The sequence below is a fragment of the Musca domestica genome, unplaced genomic scaffold, assembly GCF_030504385.1.
Source record: "Musca domestica strain aabys unplaced genomic scaffold, Musca_domestica.polishedcontigs.V.1.1 5, whole genome shotgun sequence".
NCBI classification, from domain to species: Eukaryota; Metazoa; Arthropoda; class Insecta; order Diptera; family Muscidae; genus Musca; species Musca domestica.
In genome coordinates, this window is record NW_026712346.1 from 2406798 (window position 1) to 2430434 (window position 23637).

The 23637-nt window shown below is 38.0% G+C and overlaps 2 long non-coding RNA genes across 2 annotated transcripts; both read left to right on the forward strand.

The window, feature by feature from the left end:
* Positions 1-5420: 5420 nt before the first annotated feature.
* LOC131805014 (uncharacterized) lies at positions 5421-5812 on the forward strand. Its single transcript, XR_009343466.1, has 2 exons — positions 5421-5488; positions 5563-5812. It is a non-coding gene; the product is annotated as an uncharacterized LOC131805014 (long non-coding RNA).
* Positions 5813-18034: 12222 nt separating this feature from the next.
* LOC105262372 (uncharacterized) lies at positions 18035-20049 on the forward strand. Its single transcript, XR_009343499.1, has 3 exons — positions 18035-18509; positions 19043-19108; positions 19183-20049. It is a non-coding gene; the product is annotated as an uncharacterized LOC105262372 (long non-coding RNA).
* Positions 20050-23637: the final 3588 nt, after the last annotated feature.

Below are 23637 nucleotides of genomic sequence, written 5' to 3' on the forward strand. Positions count from 1 at the left end.
GGGTTCTAGCTCCTTTGGCGGAACTTTGCATGTGTAGGTCCACGATTTGGTATAGCCCCCATATAACGGTACCTCCCGATATTCGGCATTTTAATGGTTATTGCCACATTTCTTCTAATGTTTCCTTTACCCTAAGGTGGGGGGTATTAAAAGTTTGGCCCGGCCGAACTTAATGTTTTTTTTTTTTTACTTGTTTAGTAGTAAAACTAGCAGAAGAGAGAACTGTTCGAAATGTCATTCTCATTTAAGTGTGCTCAAAAAATAAGGGAACGGAAAATTAACAGCCAGTTTCACGATATCGAAAGAACACGTTCGCACAACTTTTACACGACAAACAGCTGATTTCCGTTCCACTAAAATCCATCAGAACGAAAATTTGCACGAAAATCAAAGCGAACGAAAAAGGTAAGCGTTTCAGTGTAATTTTGCGTTCCACTATATTTTTTCTTTCGTACGCATGCGAACACAAATGTCAAAATCAGTCACTTGTGTGTTTGCTGTCGTATGATAACAATTAAGGAAAATTGTTTTAACATAAACATTGCTTGATTAAAAATGGAAACAAAAATGTAAGTAAAAATAATGAATGCAATTTAATATGTGAACAACAAATATATTTTTTTTATTTTCTCAATTCCAGCACGAAAAAATCATCAACTATACAGCTGCGGTCACTAGTTGAGTATATGGAGGAGAATCTGAGTTCGCCAGAGGAGTGCAAATTTTTGGAAGCAGCAGAAGAAGTTTTAAATCTGGGCGGATTTGGGTAGTTCTGCAACCGGGCACCCACTTCTCTTCCATCATATCCAAAAGAGTCCGAAAAGCTTCCTTCAACACACGAAAATTGGCCACAAACCTAGAAAAAATCATTTTTTATTATTTCAAAAATGTAAAAATACAATAATACTTACTGGTTGTTAGGTACTTCAAATAAATTCGAAGCATCTCTTAAATGCCTCCGTGGCACATTTTGAACCTCCTCCACATCATCCATAAAAAATAGGGCTACGGAAATATTCATTTTTTTTTATTTTTTAAGAAAAATCATTAGAAATTTTATTTTGTTTGTTTATTTACAATTTGTTTGTTTACAACTGAACTGTCAGTTGAGACAGAGCCACTGTTGCTTTTTCGCATTTAAATTAGACATTTGGCGCTTTTTTGCCTTATTTCGCGATTATTTTTTTCAAAAAATATTTAGCAACACTGAATCACGTAAGGCTATGCGAAAGAAAGAACGAAAGTTAGTGGAACGCATTCTTATACGAAAGTGAGTGAGTAGCCTTCGTTCGCACAAGTTTTCTTTCGAGATCGTGGAACAGGCTGTAAAGGAAAAACTAATATTTGTCGTGCAAAAAACAAAAAGAGAAAATATGGAGCAACTGATGTATTCACTTTTGGATGATTCCAGCAGTGAAGAGGATTGGCTGAATGAGGAATCAGATTATAAATTATTATTATAGATTATTACAGCCTGTTCCACGATCTCGTATTTAGCTTCTTCAGAAAATGTAAATCGCAACATTTTTTCGATTTAAAACCACTTTTGTTTTTATACTCTCCACCATACATAGTATGGAGGGTATATTAAGTTCGTCATTCCGTTTGTAACTCGTCGAAATAATCATTTTAGACCCAACAAAGTAAATATATTTTTGATCAGCGTAAATATCTAAGACGATTTAGCCCTGTCCGTCCGTCTGTCCGTCTGTATTAATCACGCTACAGTCTAAACTTATTAAGATAGGAAGCTAAAATTTTGCACAGATCTCTCTTTTGTCTGCTCGGCAGAGAATTACTTATATAGGTCCACGATATTCGGTATTTTGATGATGTTAGCCACATTTTTCAACGGAATTGTCTGAAAATCCACACAAGGAGTTCCTTGTGGGTACTTTATACCTCGACAGAGAATTATTTATATAGGTCCACAATATCGTATAGCCTCCATATAACGATACCCCCACGGTATTCGGTATTTAGATGATTTTAGCCACATTTTTCAATGGAATTGTCTGAAATTCCACAAAAGGAGTCCCTTGTGGGCATTTTACCCCCTCAAAAAGAATTGTCTATACAGGTCCACGATATCGTATATCTCCCATATAACGGTAGCCCCCGATATTCGGTATTTTGATGATTTTACCCACATTTTTCAATGGAATTGTCTGAAAATCCACACAAGGAGTTCCTTGTGGGTACTTTATACCTCGGCAGAGAATTATTTATATAGGTCCACAATATCGTATAGCCCTCATATAACGGTACCCTCGATATTCGGTATTTTGATGTTTTTAGCCACATTTATCAACGGAATGGCCACAAGGGGTTCTTTGTGAGCACTTTACCCCCCGACAGAGAATTCTCTATATAGGTTAACGATAACGTATAACAGAACAGTGTGGCTTGTTTTTTCGGGATACCGTAGTATTTTGTTGTTGCAAAATTTTTAGGCTTTATCCCTTTATTGTTGTTTTTATAAAAACAACGTTTGTTTATTAGTGGAGAACGATGGTAATGTTTACCAGGGGTAAGGCAGGGAATACCTAGGTTTCGGAAAGAGCCACCAATCCTCATCAGTTCCCTTGTTTTTTGTCCGGGATATTCTCCCCAGAAGTTATTTTAAAAAATAACTTCTATGACAAAAAACATTTTTTACCCAAGTGACGAGATCGTAAGCTCAATAGAAGAGGAACCAAAGAATTAAGTCTTCTAAATCTTACAACCGCACTTATAAACATTTACATCTTTCTCCACTTGTTATGCTTCCCTGCCTTACCCCCTGGTAAACATTACCATCGTTCTCCACTAATAAACAAACGTTGTTTTTATAAAAACAACAATAAAGGGATAAAGCCTAAAAATTTTGCAACAACAAGATAACGTATAACTCCCATATAACGGTACCCAGCGATATTCGGTATTTTGATGATTTTAGCCACATTTTCCAATCGTATTGTCTGAAAATCCACACAAGGAGTTCCTTGTGAGTACTTTACACGCAGACATAGATTTGTCTTTATAGGTCCACAATATCGTATACCACCCCATATATCGGCACCTTCCTATATTAGATATTTTAAAGATTTTAAAAGAATTTTTAATGGATTTTATTTTTTTGAAAATTTTCTAATTCGTTCCAAATGGTGGAGGGTATTCAAAATTCGGCCCGGCCGAACTTACTGCTTTTTTACTTGTTAACAATTGGATACGTCAGTTGAGGGACCATTAAAATAATATTTTTGAATAAAAAGATTAAATATGTAAATTTAATTGTGTAACTGTCATTAAGACAACATTTTTATTACTTCAAAGTAGTTTGAGAATGTTTCAAAGTCACAAGCTTCCATAAAAATACAATTTCATTTGTAACAAGTAAAAAAGCAGTAAGTTTGGCCGGGGCGAACTTTCTTTTAAAATCATTAAAATACCTAATATCGGATGGTGCCGATATATGAGGGGATATACGATATTGTGGACCTATATAGACAAATAGCTTTCAGGTGCTCACAAGGAACTAAAGTGCTCACAAAGAACTCCTTGTGTGGATTTTCAGACAATACCATTGGAAAATATAGCTAAAACCATCCAAATACCGAATATCGGGGCACCGTTATATAGGGGCTATACGATATCGTTAACCTATATAGAGAACTCTATGTCAGGGGATAAAGTGCTCACAAAGAACCTCTTGTGTGGAATTTCAGACAATTCCATTGAAAAATTTGGCTGAAATCATCAAAATATCGAATATCGGAGGGTACCGTTATATGGGGTATATACGATATCGTGGACCTATATAGACAATTCTCTTTCAGGGGGTGAAATACTCATAAAGGACTCCTTGTGTGTTACGTACCACCTGATACGGCGTTATGGTGGGGTTCCATCTAGCTCAGTCGGGGCACCGCTTTAGGGGTGAATTCCCAACCCTGCCACCATCAGCTCTAGGGGTCGAACAATCAAAAGGAACAACATGAAAATTAAAACATAAAACATAAAAACATAAAACATAAAGCCTAAAAATTTTGCAACAACAAGATAACGTATAACTCCCATATAACGGTACCCAGCGATATTCGGTATTTTGATGATTTTAGCCACATTTTCCAATCGTATTGTCTGAAAATCCACACAAGGAGTTCCTTGTGAGTACTTTACACGCAAACATAGATTTGTCTTTATAGGTCCACAATATCGTATACCACCCCATATATCGGCACCTTCCTATATTAGATATTTTAAAGATTTTAAAAGAATTTTTAATGGATTTTATTTTTTTGAAAATTTTCTAATTCGTTCCAAATGGTGGAGGGTATTCAAAATTCGGCCCGGCCGAACTTACTGCTTTTTTACTTGTTAACAATTGGATACGTCAGTTGAGGGACCATTAAAATAATATTTTTGAATAAAAAGATTAAATATGTAAATTTAATTGTGTAACTGTCATTAAGACAACATTTTTATTACTTCAAAGTAGTTTGAGAATGTTTCAAAGTCACAAGCTTCCATAAAAATACAATTTCATTTGTAACAAGTAAAAAAGCAGTAAGTTTGGCCGGGGCGAACTTTCTTTTAAAATCATTAAAATACCTAATATCGGATGGTGCCGATATATTGAGGGGATATACGATATTGTGGACCTATATAGACAAATAGCTTTCAGGTGCTCACAAGGAACTAAAGTGCTCACAAAGAACTCCTTGTGTGGATTTTCAGACAATACCATTGGAAAATATAGCTAAAACCATCCAAATACCGAATATCGGGGCACCGTTATATAGGGGCTATACGATATCGTTAACCTATATAGAGAACTCTATGTCAGGGGATAAAGTGCTCACAAAGAACCTCTTGTGTGGAATTTCAGACAATTCCATTGAAAAATTTGGCTGAAATCATCAAAATATCGAATATCGGAGGGTACCGTTATATGGGGTATATACGATATCGTGGACCTATATAGACAATTCTCTTTCAGGGGGTGAAATACTCATAAAGGACTCCTTGTGTGTTACGTACCACCTGATACGGCTTTATGGTGGGGTTCCATCTAGCTCAGTCGGGGCACCGCTTTAGGGGTGAATTCCCAACCCTGCCACCATCAGCTCTAGGGGTCGAACAATCAAAAGGAACAACATGAAAATTAAAACAAAAGAGCTCTCTTATGTGGTCACATTCATATTCGATCCCACAATTAACTAATTTCTAATAGGATTTTCTGGGGTAACCCTACACTTGTCGCATTCTATCTGGCTTTAACAACTTTTACAATCACAAATAAAATCTTATATATTAATGACTAACTACTAACATATACTTAAACTAACATAACATTGTAGCCGATTAATTTCTTATTTATGAGTTCGATGTTATTTTTTTTTTAGATTTTCTAATGTTTCATTTCTTTTCTCCTTTTTAGATGTTTGTTAATAAGCACTCAGCCTCTGGGCATAGATACTCCAAAAAGAAATGCTGCTTAAGGCCGGTGAGTAGATCAGTTTTTCTTTTAAATATTGTTACCTGGTCAGCATATACTTATTTGGTTTTATATTATTCTAGGTCTTTGGACATCACGGACTTAGGCACAATGGATACTTCAATGGTGGTTGGTGCTGGACGGACACATCACTGATAGGACTAAATTTGCTGCCGTTCCAGTTGTCAGTTCACTTGGCTTGTACTAAACCTTGCCTTGGAAACAATTAATTCCGCCAAGGAATTCAACATAAATTTTTGGCTGACCTCCTCCGTTCATAGAATCGGAGGGGTCAGAGATGGTTTTAACGGTTGGTGTAAATGTTGGCGTTGCCTAAACAATATACAAAAGGACACACAAACATTTAAACACCATTAATATTGATTACGCTGGGAAGCTTTTTTCCTAGCGGAGTAACTACACCGCAGTAATAAACCCAATAAAGGAATCGCTAAATTAAAAAAACCTTCCAACAGTTTGCTTGTCGATGTTACACTAAATTTATTTCATATTCTTTGCTTAGTTCTAGGCATACATATTATGTTTCAATCATTGCTTGCTACTTCTACATTCTTGCTTTATTCATTGCAGTCATAAAAAACAAAAACAAATATAAAATGCAGTGGTTTCAGATATAACGGTATCTCTCATTATGCATATCTCACTGAAAATCAATTATTACAAATATTATTCTTTAATGACCATAGTAATATTTTATGTTAGAATTCAATTTTTCTTTACCGATAAATTAACTAAATAATAAAAATAGTGTTAATAGTTAAAGGCCGCAACATAGTCCCCACCTTGGAAACCTCTTCCAAACGATTAAAATTCATTGCGGCTATTCCAATGGCAAGGGGCATATACGTTGAATACTTCTTTTTAAGGTACCAGTCTTTGTTCGGAGCGTGACAACTCTTACTAATCCATCTTCTCCACTATGAGTCTCAACAACTCTTCCCAACATCCAATTAGTGGGTGGCATATTGTCTTCGGAAATGAGCACTAGTGTGCCAACACTAACGCTTTTCTCCTTGGTAAACCACTTCATTCGCACTTGCATCAATGTCAAATATTCCTTAGACCACCTTTTTCAGAACATTGCGTATACAGCCGAAATTCGTTTCCACCGGTTGAAGTGAGAGATGTTAAGCTCGTCTTCCTTTGTAACTTCAGGCAATGAAACAAGTGCCCTGTCAATTAAAAAATGCCAAGTCATTAGGATCGGACGACAAGGGACAGAGTGGTCTTGAATTCATAACGGCTTCAATCTGGGTGACCACAGTATTCAGCTCTTCGAAGGTTAAAAAGCAGCAGTGGTATGTCTTATAAGTAGCTGTTTGGCAACCTTTACGGCGCTTTCCCATAAGCCACCGAAATGGGGAGATCGTGGCGGTATAAAATGGAACTGCACTCCTCTCTGCGTACATTTATGATCGATAGCTCGCTTTCCAGATTCATTGAAAACAGTATTCATGGTAGTGCTCAGTTTTCTTGCAGCACCAACAAAATTGGTTGCGTTATCGCAATACAAGTTTGAGCATAAGCCCCTTCGTGCGAAGAAACGCTTCAGCGCTGCTATGAATGAATCTGTACTCAGATCAGTGACCACTTCTATGTGGCAGGCTTTCGTTTGAAAACAAACAAAAAATAGCTAAATACACTTTGTACGGCCTCTTACCTCTTATTTTGTAATGAACGGCAATGGGTCCAGTGAAGTCCATTCCTGAATGGACAAAAGGACTTGCGTTTCGAATCACTCGATGTGTCGGCAAATCTCCCATCAATTGAACAAGAGGTTTTGAATTGTGTCTGAAACAGCGCAAGCATTTTCGAACAACTTTGCGAGCTATTTTTCTAACATTAATTATCCAAAAGCGTTGGCGAACAAATGCCATTAAAGCTGTAACGCCTGGATGCAAATTCAATTTATGGATATGATCGACTAACGAAGTCAAAGCTTTGTGAGACCCTGGCAAAAGTATAGGATGCTTCACTTCATAAGGAAGCTCTGACTTCGTTAAACGCCCTCCGACTCTAATTAGACGCAATCTTTAATTGTCCAAGAATGGATTTAACTTCTGGATAGAAACCGAATTTACATTTTTATTTAAATTTAAATTAACTTTCTCCTCAAAAAAATGAATATTTTGTATATTAAATATTATGTATTCTAAACCGCCTTTCAATTCTGAAACAGTTAAGAAAGTTTTATTGCCGGAATCGACCTTCGGATTTATGCTCATGCGCCATCGGTATATGAAGGCAAACACCCTTTGTAATTTTGAAAAGTTATGCAAAAATTTACATGAGGAAACCAAGTCGATACGTTCATCACAATTGCCAGCAGTCAAAACAAATTCCGACCTACGTTCCTCCATTTCTTCACAAACATTCACTGGTACAAAGTTAGTAATCGGCCATGATTCCTTTGGATCCGAGAGATAACTAGGTCCCTTAAACCAAAGTTGGGACAATTTCAGCTCAGATGGGTACATGCCGAGGGACACAATATCCGAGGGGTTTTCTTTGCCATCAATCTTATACCAACGAGTACCGGCTGACGTATTATGAATCCTACTAACTCTGTTAGCAATGAACGTAGACCATCTAGATGGATGCGATGCTAACCACTGCAAAACAAGTGTCGAATCTGTCCAATAAAACTCACCGGAAATACTAATACAAACAGATTTTTTAACCCTATTCATGAGTTCGGCTAGTGAAACAGCACATTGGAGCTCTAATCGAGGCAAAGACATTGATTTCAAGGGGGCTACACGCGATTTTGAGGCCATTAATGTTACCGTGATATTACCTTTCGAATCACATGCCCGAGCGTATACTACGGCTCCATACGCCCTCATGGACGCGTCTGAAAATCCATGTAACTCTACAGAAATTATTTCGCCCTTTTTCCAAAATGATCTGTCAAATTCAATTTCACCTAATAGCGACATTTCTTTTCTGAATCTCATCCATTGCGTAGCTAATTCTTGTGGCAACGACTCGTCCCAGTCTAATTTTAAGATCCATAGGCGTTGTAAAAATATTTTCCCTAAAACAATAACGGGATTTACCAGTCCCAAAGGATCATACAACTTTGCCACGTCGGAAAAAACAACTCTTTTAGTACATTTAACATTTGGGAAGTTTAAATATGAAAACGAGAATACATCTTGCCCAGAGTTCCACATAATGCCTAATGCTTTAGCGCAGTCCTCAGTTTTTATATTAAGGCAAGTCGACACAATTCGACCTCCATTTATGCAGTTCAAATTTAGCTGAATTAAGAATTTCTTGTACCTCATTCTTCAAACGTATAAGCTCATCCATTGAATTGGATCCCGCAAGCATATCATCCATATAAAAATTATTCAAAATCGCCTGACTTCCTAATGGAAAACGGTCTTTAAACTGCTCCGCTAAAAAAAACCAGACACCGCACAGCTAAAAAGGGAGCTGAGCTGGTACCATATGTTACGGTTCTCAATTTCAAAACTCTAATAGCATCTGTCTTCTCTGCACGCCACAAAATACATTGATACATACAATCATCATCGTGAATAAGCACTTGCCTGAACATCTTGGCAATATCTGCTGTTATTACGTATCTATATGAACGAAAACGTAATAAAATATCGAAAATGTCTGGCTGAAGTCGAGCTCCAACCAGCAAATAGTCATTTAAAGAGAAACCGTTATCAGTTTTAGAAGATGCATCAAATACAACGCGCAACTTGGTTGTAGCGCTTTCTAAACGAACCACGGGGTGATGTGGCTTGACAATGCTGACATCAACTGACTCACTCATGACCTCTAAGTGTCCTAAAGATTCATACTCCGTTATGAAGTTAGAATATTCCTTTTTTAATTCTGGATCCAATTCAAGTTTACGCTCTAAGCTCAAAAAGCGTCGAAGTGCTACATTGTATGATTTGCCTAACGAACAATCAAGACCACGGAATGGTAAACGTACAATAAAACGACCGCATCCCGACTTTCGTACAGTGGCGAGGTATTTATCTTCACACAACTGATCAAGTGGGGAGAGTGGAGCGACGAATTCAGAAGAAAGCTCCTCACATTTCCAAAAACGCTCTACTAACTGGCGCAATTCCACGTTATCATCTTGAGACTTGTCACTTACCAAAAGAGTACTTAATTCGGAACTCATATTGCACTCTCCAACAACTATCCAACCTAGCAACGATTTTTGTAGCATTGGCAAATCGTCTGCCGGCTTAATTTGTCCAACGTATAACAGTTTGAAAAATACTACTACACCCAATAAAACGTCAATTCCACTACGCTGGTAAAAACAAGGATCGGCTAATTTTATATTCTTTGGCAAATTCCAATTATTTATATCTATTTTGCTACCTGGAGAGTAATCAGTAATAGCTGGTAGAATGTGCATATCTATATTACAACAAAAATCTGTAACTCTGGATTTTATCAACGTATTGACTTTTCCCTTATTTGGAGAATTAGTATTTCCAATACCACTAATTACTGTAGACGAGTCTTGGTGTGGCAACTTGAGAATGTCAACAAGTTTGGAAGTTATAAAATTTAATTGACTGCCTCAAAACGTTGACGCTTATCTAACTCATTTTCGTCGACAGATTCTTGTTCGATTGATAGTTGGATATTGCACAACTGAGAGAAAACCGATTCTATTAAACTTAATCGCGTTTCAAGTTCCGCTGTAGTCATTGAAGCATGGTTCTTAAAAACGTACGACTTACTGCGATTCAAAGAGTTAATTAAACATTCTCTCGACTTGGAGAGATCCTGTTCGCGCTTAGTACCTTTAACCATCTTTCTTTAGCGTGAGCCGAAAGAATGTTTTGCTATTTTTATTTGCTTTACCTGATTACCTTTTAATCTGGAAAGTTCCACCAGTAGCGATCGTCGTTTCAACTACGATTGGAACTGTATACTCACTACTTGTATTAGTCGGTACAGAGTGAATGCAGAAAACGGATTATATGCCAACTGTATTAACACTCTGCAAACAAAACGTCGATTCAATGTCTTCGCGGTAAGGCAGCAAGTCAAATCGGAATAGCAACAACAACCAGTCTCTTAAAATCCAACAGCAACCAAAGTAGCTCAACAGAATGCGAACAACACCTCAATCGCATAGAACCACCGCAACAGAAAAAAAATTACGAATTTTATAATTTTCTTTTTTAAATGGTTTATAAACGCTTTTTTCTCGTTTGGACTTAATAAGTCCCTGCTCGGGCGCCAATGATTACGCTGGGAAGCTTTTTTCCTAGCGGAGTAACTACACCGCAGTAATAAACCCAGTAAAGGAATCGTTAAACTAAAAAACCTTCCAACAGTTTGCTTGTCGATGTTACACTAAATTTATTTCATATTCTTTGCTTAGTTCTAGGCATACATATTCTGTTTCAATCATTGCTTGCTACTTCTACATTCTTGCTTTATTCATTGCAGTCATAAAAAACAAATATAAATTGCAGTGGTTTCAGATATAACGGTATCTCTCATTATGCATATTTCACTGAAAACCAGTATTTCTTGCAAAACCTATCTCAATTAATTGAGTCAAAGAGATCAAATGAGAGTGGGAAAAATAAATGTTAAGAGTACATCATGTGCATATGTACATACATATTGTTACGTTCTTGGATTTTACTTAATCCCGTGTAGACGTTGTTTTATTTCCCAATACAGCTCGTACCAAATAAAACGCGGGTTCTTTCGGATTACGATTATTACAATGATTTTATTCACACAACTTTACTTTGCACTTTACTTTACTCGACGGTTTCAATTCGCGATCTGATTCACAACTGACTAACTGCCTTTCCATTTCCCCTATTTATATGAGCCTCGCCTGTCGCTACAGAAGTTTCTAGACGATCTGGTAACGCCTAGATTACGAACAATCTACCAATGCAACGAACACATACAAACTTACATTGAGTGAACAATAACAACAACACATACAAACTTACATTGAGTGAACAATAACAACAACACATACACAGGCGAGGGGGTAACAAAGAAAGAGGAATTAAGCGATCATCAATGATGACGTTTAACAAGAATTGTACGTCAGCAACAAAATAGAAAATGAAAGAGGAAATGGAAGGATGTAGAAAAATCTATACAGTAGTTGTTGTTGTGAAGTTATTCAAATAAACTGCGTAGTAGAAATTTACGTTACAATTCAAATTCTTAAATTAACGGAATTCATCTAAATTAACTTAAATCTAAAGTTATATTCGTAACATTGCCCTCCGCTTAAGCCTGTTCGTCCCGAATAGGCACAGTTCCCGTTCCGTAGGGGGTCAGCCGCTCCAAATGTACAACTTTCATCTTCGACCTGGGACTGTCGCTCCTCTGGATGCGATAAACGACGTCATTTATTTTCGTGACAATCTTGTAGGGTCCTTCCCAGTGCGTTTGTAATTTGGGGCATAGTCCTTTCTTTCGTTGTGGGTTGAACAATAGTACCAGTTGCCCTTCTTGAAACCCATCGGTATTTGCCGCTCGATCGTACCTTGCCTTCATGCGGTTGCTAACCATTTTTATTCGATGTCGGACTGCATCGTGGACTTTACTAAAAGAGTTTTGACTGTCTTCATCTTGGTTCACATCGTCGTTTGGGGTAGCACCGAATATCAAATCGCCAGGTAGCTTTAATTCATTTCCGAACAGAACTTTGGCTGGGGTCCGGGATGTGGAATCATGAATGGCCGATCTATAAGCCAGTAAAAACTTGGGAATATGCTCATCCCAGTCTCGTTGGCCACTGTCCACCACTTTCCGTAGATGTTCTTCCAGGGTGCGATTGAATCTTTCCACCATGCCATCTGATTGTGGATGTAGGGGCGTCGTTCTGGTTTTCATGATTCCGTAGGAGTCACACATTTCCTTGAAGATCGCTGATTCAAAATTCCTCCCTTGATCGGAATGAACCTCAGATGGAACACCATAGCGACAAATCCAATTTCTGCTGAACACATCCACAATTGTCCTGGCTTCTTGATTTGGGATAGCATAAACCTCTGGCCATTTACTGAAGTAATCCATGACCACTAAGACATACCGGTTCCCAGAGTCGCTTGTTGGGAACGGTCCAGCTACATCCATTGCGATTCTTTCAAAAGGGGCTCCTGAATTATACTGCTGCATGTAGCCTTTTGCATGGCCGACGAGACAGGGCATCAGCATTACCGTGTTTTCCGCCTTTTCTGTGCTCGATTCTGAAGTCATAACTCTGGAGCCTCTCGATCCAACGGGCTAGTTGACCTTCCGGATTCTTAAACTGCAGCAACCATTGGAGAGCAGCGTGGTCGGTCCTCAGCAGGAAATGCTGGCCATATAGGTATTTGTGGAAGTGTTTAACGCACTCAAGGACAGCAAGCAGCTCTCTCCTCGTCACACAGTAATTCCTCTCAGGTTTCGACAATGTCCGGCTGTAGTACCCGATAACTTTTTCCTGTCCGTCGATTTCCTGGGAAAGGACGCCACCGATGCCGCACGCACTTGCGTCTGTGTCCAGGACAAACTTGCCGCCAGGTATAGGGTATGCCAAAATGGGGGCTCTGCATAGCATGTCTTTGAGCTTTCTGAATGCCTCCTCCTGGTCGTTGCCCCACTGAAACCTCTGGCCTTTTTGCGTCAAACGGTGTAGACAGGCGGCGATGTTGGCAAAATTTTGGACAAATCGACGGTAGTATGTGCAGAGACCCAGAAAGCTTCGCAGCTCATGGAGATTTCGGGGCTGCGGCCAATCTCTGACGGCTTGAATTTTCTCCTTATCCGTCGATATGCCCTCCGGAGTCACGTGGTGCCGCAGGAACTTCACCTCTCGTTGGAAGAGACTGCACTTCTTTGGGTTCAGCTTGAGGCCTGAAGACGAAAGCTGCTGTAGAACATCCTTTAAGTTCTTGATGTGTTCGTCGAAGTTGCGTCCCATGACTATGATGTCATCCAGGTATATGAGGCACGACTTCCACTTCAGCCCTTTTAACACACGCTCCATCAGCCTTTCAAATGTAGCCGGGGCGTTGCAGAGTCCGAATGGCATGACATTGAACTGCCAGAGACCCCCATTTACGCCAAACGCTGTTTTCTCCTTATCTTTCTCGGCGATCTCTACTTGCCAGTACCCACTCTGCAGGTCGAGGGTGGAGAACCATGACGTCACGGCTAATGTGTCCAATGTGTCGTCGATTCTTGGGAGCGGATAGCTGCCTTTCTTGGTGACATCATTCAACTTTCTGTAGTCCACACAAAATCGGGTGCTTCCGTCTTTCTTCTTGACCAAAACCACTGGGGAGCACCATGGACTTGACGATGGTTCTATTACACCACTCTTTTCCATTTCACTTATCAGCTTCTGAACCTGGTCTCTTTTTGCCAGGGGATCACTTCTTGGAGGCTGTTTAATGGGTCTCGCGTCTGCTGTATTGATTTCATGCTTCACCACTGATGTTCTTCCTTGGTGCTCTTTTGTCAACGCAAAGGTAGAGGCATATTTCCATAATAGCTCCTAAGCCTTGTTCCTCTCGGAAGGTGATAATTGGTGTGTCCACTCTTTTATGTAGCCGTCGAGGTGCTTCTTCTCCATGGCAGCTGGCTTTTCGGTGCTAGTTTCCAAATTAACTACAGCTTCAGCTGGTGTGCATTGTCCAACATCGGAAAATTGGCAAATTTGCTCTTGCTTGTTTGACAGGTTCAAAACTCTAACAGGAATTAATCCGTCCTTGTTGCTTTTCACCAGGGCATTCGCTATTAGGATGTTACTGTTTCTGTTTTCTGCTGGTTCCACCACCCACAACTTCTCGGCTCCACAATCTCCATTTATTGGTACCCATATTATTGCTTCGGCACAGGGCGGTATTATCTCTGGATGGTCCGTGGTCAGACGTTTAATGGGTGTACTTTCATCGTAGCCCACGTTTAACGGAATTTCGACGTTAGACCAGGTCATCACACGTTCTTTCATATCCAGATTGATACCAAAGGCAATCATAAAATCTGCGCCTATTATCACTTCGTCTACGATATCGGCAACTATAAACTCGTAATTCTCCGATTTATTGGCAATAGTTAGTCTCAGGGTAATCTTGCCGTGTACTGCCGCGGGCTCCCCCGTTGCTGTGCGCAGTCTGACTCCATTAAGTTGCGTTATTTTTCCCTTTACCAGATCTGATCTTACGATGGACTTTGATGCGCCAGTATCTAACGTCAGAACTCGCTTATCACCATTGATGTACCCAGTTGTTGTTAGGTTGTGACTTTCCTGTTGTACTATTGCTATGGAGATTGTGGGGCCATCGTCGATGGGAGCCAGTTCATGCCCCGCTGGACTGGCTCGATTTAGTTTAACTGTGACTCATTGGTGGACTGTTGGGCCATTCTTCTACCATCTTTCGTTGGAGGTGGTGACGATGACCTGGATCGTTTGCGCTTAGCTCTGCATTCGCGCGCAATATGACCTGCTTTATCGCAGTTGTAGCATCTAACCCTGGGCTTAGTCATCCCAACTAACTTTGTCTCTTCTATTACCCGCCTCATGGCGTCTTCGATCGAGTTAACGAGAGATTTGGGTTCGCAACCTTCGGTCTCCAGTTGGCGAATCTTGTGGGTCTGGGGCTTAACAACTATTCTTGCCGTCTCTTGGGCAAGGGCAAACGACACAGTTTCGGAAAATGATGCTTTTGGTGACGCATATGTTGCATACTTAATCTCAGGGTCACGTATGCCATTCACAAAGGTTTCGATTTTCATACGGTCCAGCAATGGGTGATCCTCTCCTGGATACGTCATTAGCACCAAACGTTCCACCTCAGCTGCAAAGTCTTGTAACGTCTCGTTTGCCCTCTGTACTCTTCCCCTTAATTCCATAAGGTAGATGTTTCGTTTATGTTCGCCACCGTACTTACGTTCCAGTGCAGCAATAACATCTTCATAGTTGTTTCTAGAAGCGACAGGAATACTCTGTATAACATCAGCAGCACTGCCCTTCAATGCCAGAAGTAGTGCAACCGCTTTGTCGCTGTCGTTCCACGAATTTCTAGAAGCCACTGTCTCGAACTGTAACTTGAAAACATTGAATGACGTAGAGCCATCGAATACAGGAGGTTTGATTTTTAGTGTGTTATCAGGAACTCGCACCGGACCACCTTTGATTTCCAGTTCCGAAATTTTCTTCTCCAGATTTGTAACCCTATGGTCGTGGGACAGAAATTTCTCGTCAACCGACTGCACTTTCTTATCCAACTCTTTAATTTGGACCTCCACGGTTTCCACTCTCCTTCCAATAACTTCTATAATGTACTCGAGTTTCTCGTTCGTTATTCTCGAATTTTCTTCGAACCTTCTGAAATTTTCCTCAAACATTTTGGCTAGCATTTCTCTGAAATCGTCACCCCTGGCAGCTACTGACGAGACTTCCCCACCGTTGGGTTCGCCCATTTCCGATAAATCCACTTCATCCTTACTGTCAAACTCATATGTATCGATGTTCATACCACGGCGCTCGAACTCATCCAACAGACGTTTTTGTAGTTCAGCCTTGTTGCCAGTAGAGGACAATTCCAATTTATTAAGTTCCTTCTTCAAGTCTTCCACTCGTAGATCCTTAAACTTCATCGTAGTATTATCGTAATCTCACTTCCGACACCAATTGTTACGTTCTTGGATTTTACTTAATCCCGTGTAGACGTTGTTTTATTTCCCAATACAGCTCGTACCAAATAAAACGCGGGTTCTTTCGGATTACGATTATTACAATGATTTTATTCACACAACTTTACTTTGCACTTTACTTTACTCGACGGTTTCAATTCGCGATCTGATTCACAACTGACTAACTGCCTTTCCATTTCCCCTATTTATATGAGCCTCGCCTGTCGCTACAGAAGTTTCTAGACGATCTGGTAACGCCTAGATTACGAACAATCTACCAATGCAACGAACACATACAAACTTACATTGAGTGAACAATAACAACAACACATACAAACTTACATTGAGTGAACAATAACAACAACACATACACAGGCGAGGGGGTAACAAAGAAAGAGGAATTAAGCGATCATCAATGATGACGTTTAACAAGAATTGTACGTCAGCAACAAAATAGAAAATGAAAGAGGAAATGGAAGGATGTAGAAAAATCTATACAGTAGTTGTTGTTGTGAAGTTATTCAAATAAACTGCGTAGTAGAAATTTACGTTACAATTCAAATTCTTAAATTAACGGAATTCATCTAAATTAACTTAAATCTAAAGTTATATTCGTAACAATATATAACAATAACTTTAGAGTGTACTTCATGTACATATGTATATTATTCTGTAATAACAATAGTACTATTTTATGTTTGATTTCAATTATTACAAATATTATTCTTTAATATCCATAGTAATATTTTATGTTAGAATTCAATTTTTCTTTACCGATAAATTAACTAAGTAATAAAAATAGTGTTAATAGTTAAAGGCCGCAACAAATATAATACAATACAACACAATACTCAACAATAAAACATAAGTGTTAATTAAACACAAAAACAAAATTTAGTTTAATTTTTTTGGGAGATTTTCTTCAAATATATTTTAATTAGCAAATAAAAATGTCTTCTTTGCTAATACACCAAACAAGCTGCCTCGATTTTCCCCTGTTATGCCTTTTATATGGCCGCAACCATTTACAATTTTCCAGGATTCTCGCGCAATTTTCCTGATTCATCAAATTACCTTTACCGTACCTACTGAGCCCTACATTAGAGTTGTATTTTACACCGGTTGGCAACACTGATTTCTTCAACCTCTGCACCCAGCTTAACATATCCGGTTCATTTTTCCTGTCGGCAGCAAGCAAACACGTCACATCGGGGAATTGATGCTAATTATTTTTTTAATTAAAATAAAAAACCACATGCAACATTTGTGGAATTATAGACCATTCCATTAGAAAATGTGGCTAAAATCATCAAAATACCGAATATCGGGAGGTACCGTTATATGGGGCCTATATAGATAATTCCGGAGGAGAATTAGGGAACTCCTTGTGTGGATTTTCATATAATTCCATAGGAAAAAGTGGCTAAAATCATCAAACTACTGAATATCGGAGTACCGTTATATGGGTGCTATACGATATCATTAACCTACATAGAAAATTCTCTGTCGATGGGTAAAGTGCAAAAGTGAGATATGTGCAAAATTTTAGCTTCCTATCTTAATTCGTTTAGACTTAGCGTGATTACAACAGACGGAAAAAAAGGTGTGACAAAGATGACCGTGGACTATTTGTGTCAGGAGTTTAGATTGTTTCTGTAATTGAGGCGCAAAGTAATCAACACAATACTGAAAAAATATGCTGGAGGAATTTAAGAGATGCTTCGGACCGAATTCCTTCCAAGATGGGCTATATCGGTCCACGATATCATATAGCCCCCATATAACGGTACCCCCGATATTCGGCATTTTAATGATGTTAACCACATTATCCACACAAGTAGTTCCTTGTGGGTACTTTATACCTCGGCAGAGAATTATCTATATAGGTCCACAATATCGTATAGCCTCCATATAACGGTACCCCCCGGTATTCGGCATTTTGATGATTTTAGCCACATTATATACTAAATCATCAAAATATCGAATATCGGAGGGTACCGTTATATGGAGTATATACGATATCGTGGACCTATATAGACAATTCTCTTTCAGGGGGTGAAATACTCACAAAGGACTCTTTGTGTGTTACGTACCACCTGATACAGCGCTATGGTGGGGTTCCATCTAGCTCAGTCGGGGCACCAATTTAGGGTTGAATTCCCAACCCTGCCACCATCAGCTCTAGGGGTCGAACAATCAAAAGGAACAACATGAAAATTAAAACAAACGAATCGAAATAAAACTTCAAAACGCATGCGACCATAACACGGGAAATTGATGTTAATAATTCCCACACATAGCCCACCCAACCTTGACCCTTAGATCCTCATCAAAGATTTCAATTCAATTTGTAAGGGCCCCGTTTTCCACACACATTTACCTCACTTCAACAACATCCTATTTTCCTCCCTAACAAAAAAAATTAGCAATTCATATTAATCTAAACACTTAGACATTAAAACAATTTATTGGTTTCATTATTTTCTTGTCAGAATTCTAAATTTCTAACACCTGACACATCGATAAGTCAATACCTCGGACTACCACCTTATCCTATTGAATTTCGGTCAAATCTGGCCGCTTTTCTTAATTATTTCCTCACCTAAAAGAGCTCTCTAATGTGGTCACATTCATATTCGATCCCACAATTAACTAATTTCTAATAGGATTTTCTGGGGTAACCCTACACTTGTCGCATTCTATCTGGCGTTAAAAACTTTTACAATCACAAATAAAATCTTATATACTAATCACTAACTACTAACATATACTTAAACTAACATATAAATATTTTAGCCGATTAATTTCTTATTTATGAGTTCGATGTTATTTTTTGTTTTTTTTTTAGATTTTCTAATGTTTCATTTCTGTTCTCCTTTTTAGATGTTTGTTAATAAGCACTCAGCCTCTGGGCATAGATACTCCAAAAAGAAATGTTCCTTAAGGCCGGTGAGTAGATCATTTTTTCTTTTAAATATTGTTACCTGGTCAGCATATACTTATTTGGTTTTATATTATTCCAGGTCTTCATATAAAAACACAAATTGGAACAATTTTCGACAAGAGTTAAATTTAATGTCAACGCAAATTATGCCGCCAATTAATAGGAACCTATCAAATGGACAAATCGACGATGTTATCGAAGACTTTAACTGCGAACTTCTTCGAATTCACAACAACCATTCACAAAAAATTGCCCTAAATATCCATAAACCGCCTTTCTCCGATAAGGTTCAGAATTTTCTCAAAGTTAAACATAGATGGCAGAAGGAACTAAAGAAGATTTACCACCGTACTGGAAATAGGATAAGCCCTGAATACGCTATACTTTCTAAGCAAATCCAACTTCTTAAAATTATCATTCAAAATCTAATCAATACTGAATCTGCGCAGGCGTTCAGTAATAAATTGAAAGCTATCAAACCCGGGCCATCAGCATTTAAAAAAGTAGCTCAACTTACCGGCAAAAATAAATCATCATTTTGCGAAAAACTTCAAATAGGAAATGAAACCATTACGGAAAGTTCAGAAATTGCTAATAATTTTAAACAATTTTATTCTGAAAATTTTCAAGAAAATGTGCCCACAAATCCTGTAGATGATCTTAGCTCTAGAGTCACAGCATGCATCAACGCCGTTCCACCGCACATCTACTTATTTGATGATAACTTCAATTCATTAAACAATCCAGACTCTGTTCACTTTACCAATCCTGAAAAGATAAAAATCGCAATTAATAATATCAATTGTAAAAAATCAAGCGGCCCTGATGAGATTTCCAATTTTCTCATTAAAAAGTTCCCAGATAATGTTATAAATCTGCTTACATGTCTCTTCAACAACTGCATTAACAATGGATATTTCCCATCACTGTGGAAATTGGCGAAAATTATTCCCATAAAGAAGAAAATAATTAATGACAACACTTTGAGCAATTTTCGTCCAATATCACTATTGTCCAACATCGGGAAGTTATTTGAGTCGGTCCTAAAAGAAAAAATGGAAAACGAATTACCAGTTAGTCCAATCTCAGCATACCAATTTGGGTTCAAGTCTGGCCATTCCACACAACACGCGCTCCTGAAACTCCACAGTGATATAACATCAAACCTAAGGAACCAAGTGTCTACTGTAGCGATTTCCTTAGACATACAAAAAGCATTTGACTCGGTATGTCACACAGGAGTACTTTACAAGTTAATCGAAATTGGTATAGATCCATACCTGGTCAAGTTGATGGCAAGTTTTTTCACTGCACGAAAGTTTTTAATTAATATTAAAAACACGACGTCAGCCACGGGTTTAGTAAACAGTGGGGTGCCGCAAGGAAGTATTTTAGCCCCTTACCTTTTCAATATTTTCCTGTATGACTTCCCCCATATCGGCCAAGGCTCTCAAGCGATTTTATATGCCGACGACTGCTTAATTTACGCACACAACATTTCGCCCAAGAACGCCTTACAAAACGCTAGAACTCATCTCCAGATCATCCATGAATTCTATCAAAAATGGGGAATCAAAATCAATGCCGATAAATCCGTAGCAATATGTTTCCGGAACGCTTCGGGAAAATGCCCTAGAAACGTTGTTCCAGAGAGTAAAGCGCTTCAGCTGTCTCTTGAAGGAGTTGAGATTCCCTTTAAAACATCTCTCAAATACTTGGGTATTACTCTCACCAATTTGATGAAGTTCAATAAACACGCACGGTCCGTCATGCAGAAGACAAAAGGTATATTAGTAAAGTTTTCATATCTATTAAATAGCAAATACCTACCACAAAACACGAAGTTACTTCTCTACAAAGTTGCAATTAGATCTATCTTAGCGTACGGGTTTCCGATCTGGTTCTCTATTTCCCCAATAGTGGCCAAGGAGTTAGAAATTCTAGAACGCAAGATTTTAAGAAAATGTGTCAACAAAAGCTACATTTCACAGGAAAAGAGATACTCACCAATAATTATTATTAAGCTCTAAACTGTACCTGAGCGTTCGATTTACTTAGAATCGCATTTCAAACCTGTGATACAATTTATACAAATTACATTTTAGTAATAGTCATTTAAATAATCTCCATAGACTACTATGATCCCTGTTAGTCAATTACTTAACAGAACTTTGTTTGTTATTTAGTTTTTATGTTTGTTTTTATACCTTTATTTATTTATTTACAGACATTCTCGCTCTGTTCGTAACATTTGAGGCCGTGAGCAAGCCTCTCTCATAATTTCAATCTGTTTTTACTTTTAACATTCTGCCTTTTCATTCAAGCAATGTAGCATAATCATATATGTCACGATTAAGTTAGAACAAGACAACAATAGTTCTAAGGGTATACTGTTAACCATTCGTATTGTAAACCTATCAAAGAAAGAAGAAGACTCAAATAAAGAATTACTTACTTACTTATTCCAGGTCTTTAGACATCACGGACTTAGGCACAATGGATACTTCAATGGTGGTTATTGCTGAACGGACACATCACTGATAGGACTAAATTTGCTGCCGTTCCAGTTGTCAGTTCACTTGGCTTGTACTAAACCTTGCCTTGGAAACAATATAAATTTTTGGCTGACCTCCTCCGTTCATAGAATCGGAGGGGTCAGAGATGGTTTTAACGGTTGGTGTAAATGTTGGCGTTGCCTAAACAATATACAAAAGGACACACAAACATTTAAACACCATTAATATAATACAATACAACACAATACTCAACAACAAAACACAAGTGTTAATTAAACACAAAAACAAAATTTAGTTAAATTTTTTTTGGGCGATTTTCTTCAAATATATTTTAATTAGTAAATAAAAATGTCTTCTTTGCTAATACACCAAACAAACTGCCTCGATATTCCCCTGTTATGCCTTTTATATGGCCGCAACCATTTACAATTTTCCGGGATTCTCGCACAATTTTCCTGATTCATCAAATTACCTTTATCGAACCTACTGAGCCCTACATTAGAGTTGTATTTCTCGGGTTTATATTTTACACCGGTTGGCAACACTGATTTCTTCAACCTCTGCACCGAGCTTAACATATCGGGTTCATTTTTTCCTGCCGGCAGCAAGCAAACACGTCACATCGGGGAATTGCTGCTAATTATTTTTTTTTTAAATTAAAATAAAAAACCACATGCAAAAAAATCATCAAAATACCGAATATGGGGAGGTACCGTTATATGAGGCCTACACGATATCGTCGACCTATATAGATAATTCACCTCCGAGGTATAAAGTATCCGCAAGGAACTCCTTATGTGGATTTTCAGACAATTCCGTTGAAAATGTGGGTAAAATCATTAAAATACCGAATATTGGGGGTACCGTCATATGGGGGCTATACGATATCGTGGACCGATATAGCCCATCTTCGAACTTGAGCTGCCTGCAGACAAAAGAGAGATCTCTGCAAAATTTTAGCTTCCTATCTTAATTCGTTTAGACTGTAGCGTGATTACAACAGACGGACAGACAGGGCTAAATCGATTTAGAAATTTACGCTGATCAAGAATATATACTTTGTTGGGTCTAAAATGATTATTTCGATGAGTTACAAACGGAATGACGAACTTAATATACCCTCCATACTATGTATGGTGGAGGGTATAAAAACCAAAAGTGGTTTTAAATCGAAAAAATGTTGCGATTTACATTTTCTGAAGAAGCTAAATACGAAATTAAAATCACTTTCGTACCGAATTTATTCTTGTGGCATGCCTGTATGATTATAAAACACTGTAGAAATGGAAATTGTGAAAAATATTCTGTTCAAAAGAGTTTTTTTGTGCGAAAAGAAAATCAATTTTGTTAGTTTTTACATAATGTCGAGTTTCGACTGTTTCTGCAATTGAGGCGAAAAGTAATAAACACAATACCGAAAAAATACGCATAAGGGTCCGAAACATCTCTGAATTTCCTCCGGCTTATTTTTTCAAAAATTTATTTTTTGAATATTTTTCACAATTTTCACATCTACATTGTTTCTAATCACGTGGTTTACTTTGATTCCTCCAAATTCGTTTTTTCATCCCTCTAATGTTGCCATATTTACACTAAATAATGAGATTTTCGTAGTTCACCAAATCGTACGGAATCTAAACGATCGATTTTGAAGTACGAAATTCGCATGGTACAATGAAGAGAAGGTAGGTCAACTTTGAAAAAATTGCACGTATAGAGGTCTACCTGTTTGGCTTGTAATGTCAGAAATAGTATCAAAACAATAACAAAATCAAACAACTTGTTGCATTTATTTTGAATAAATAATTGAAAACCGCGAAAACTGAATGAAAGGTCAACACTTCTTTTCAAAACCAGGTTCTATATATCTCTAAAGCATTATTTCGCTACAAAAACTCTAGATTTTGTCGATGCATACGATGAAATAAACATTTTGAAAACATCCGAATTTGAATGTTTTCTGAACAATTTTTTTGTTATTGAAAAGAAAACACATGCATAAACAAATAAATATGACA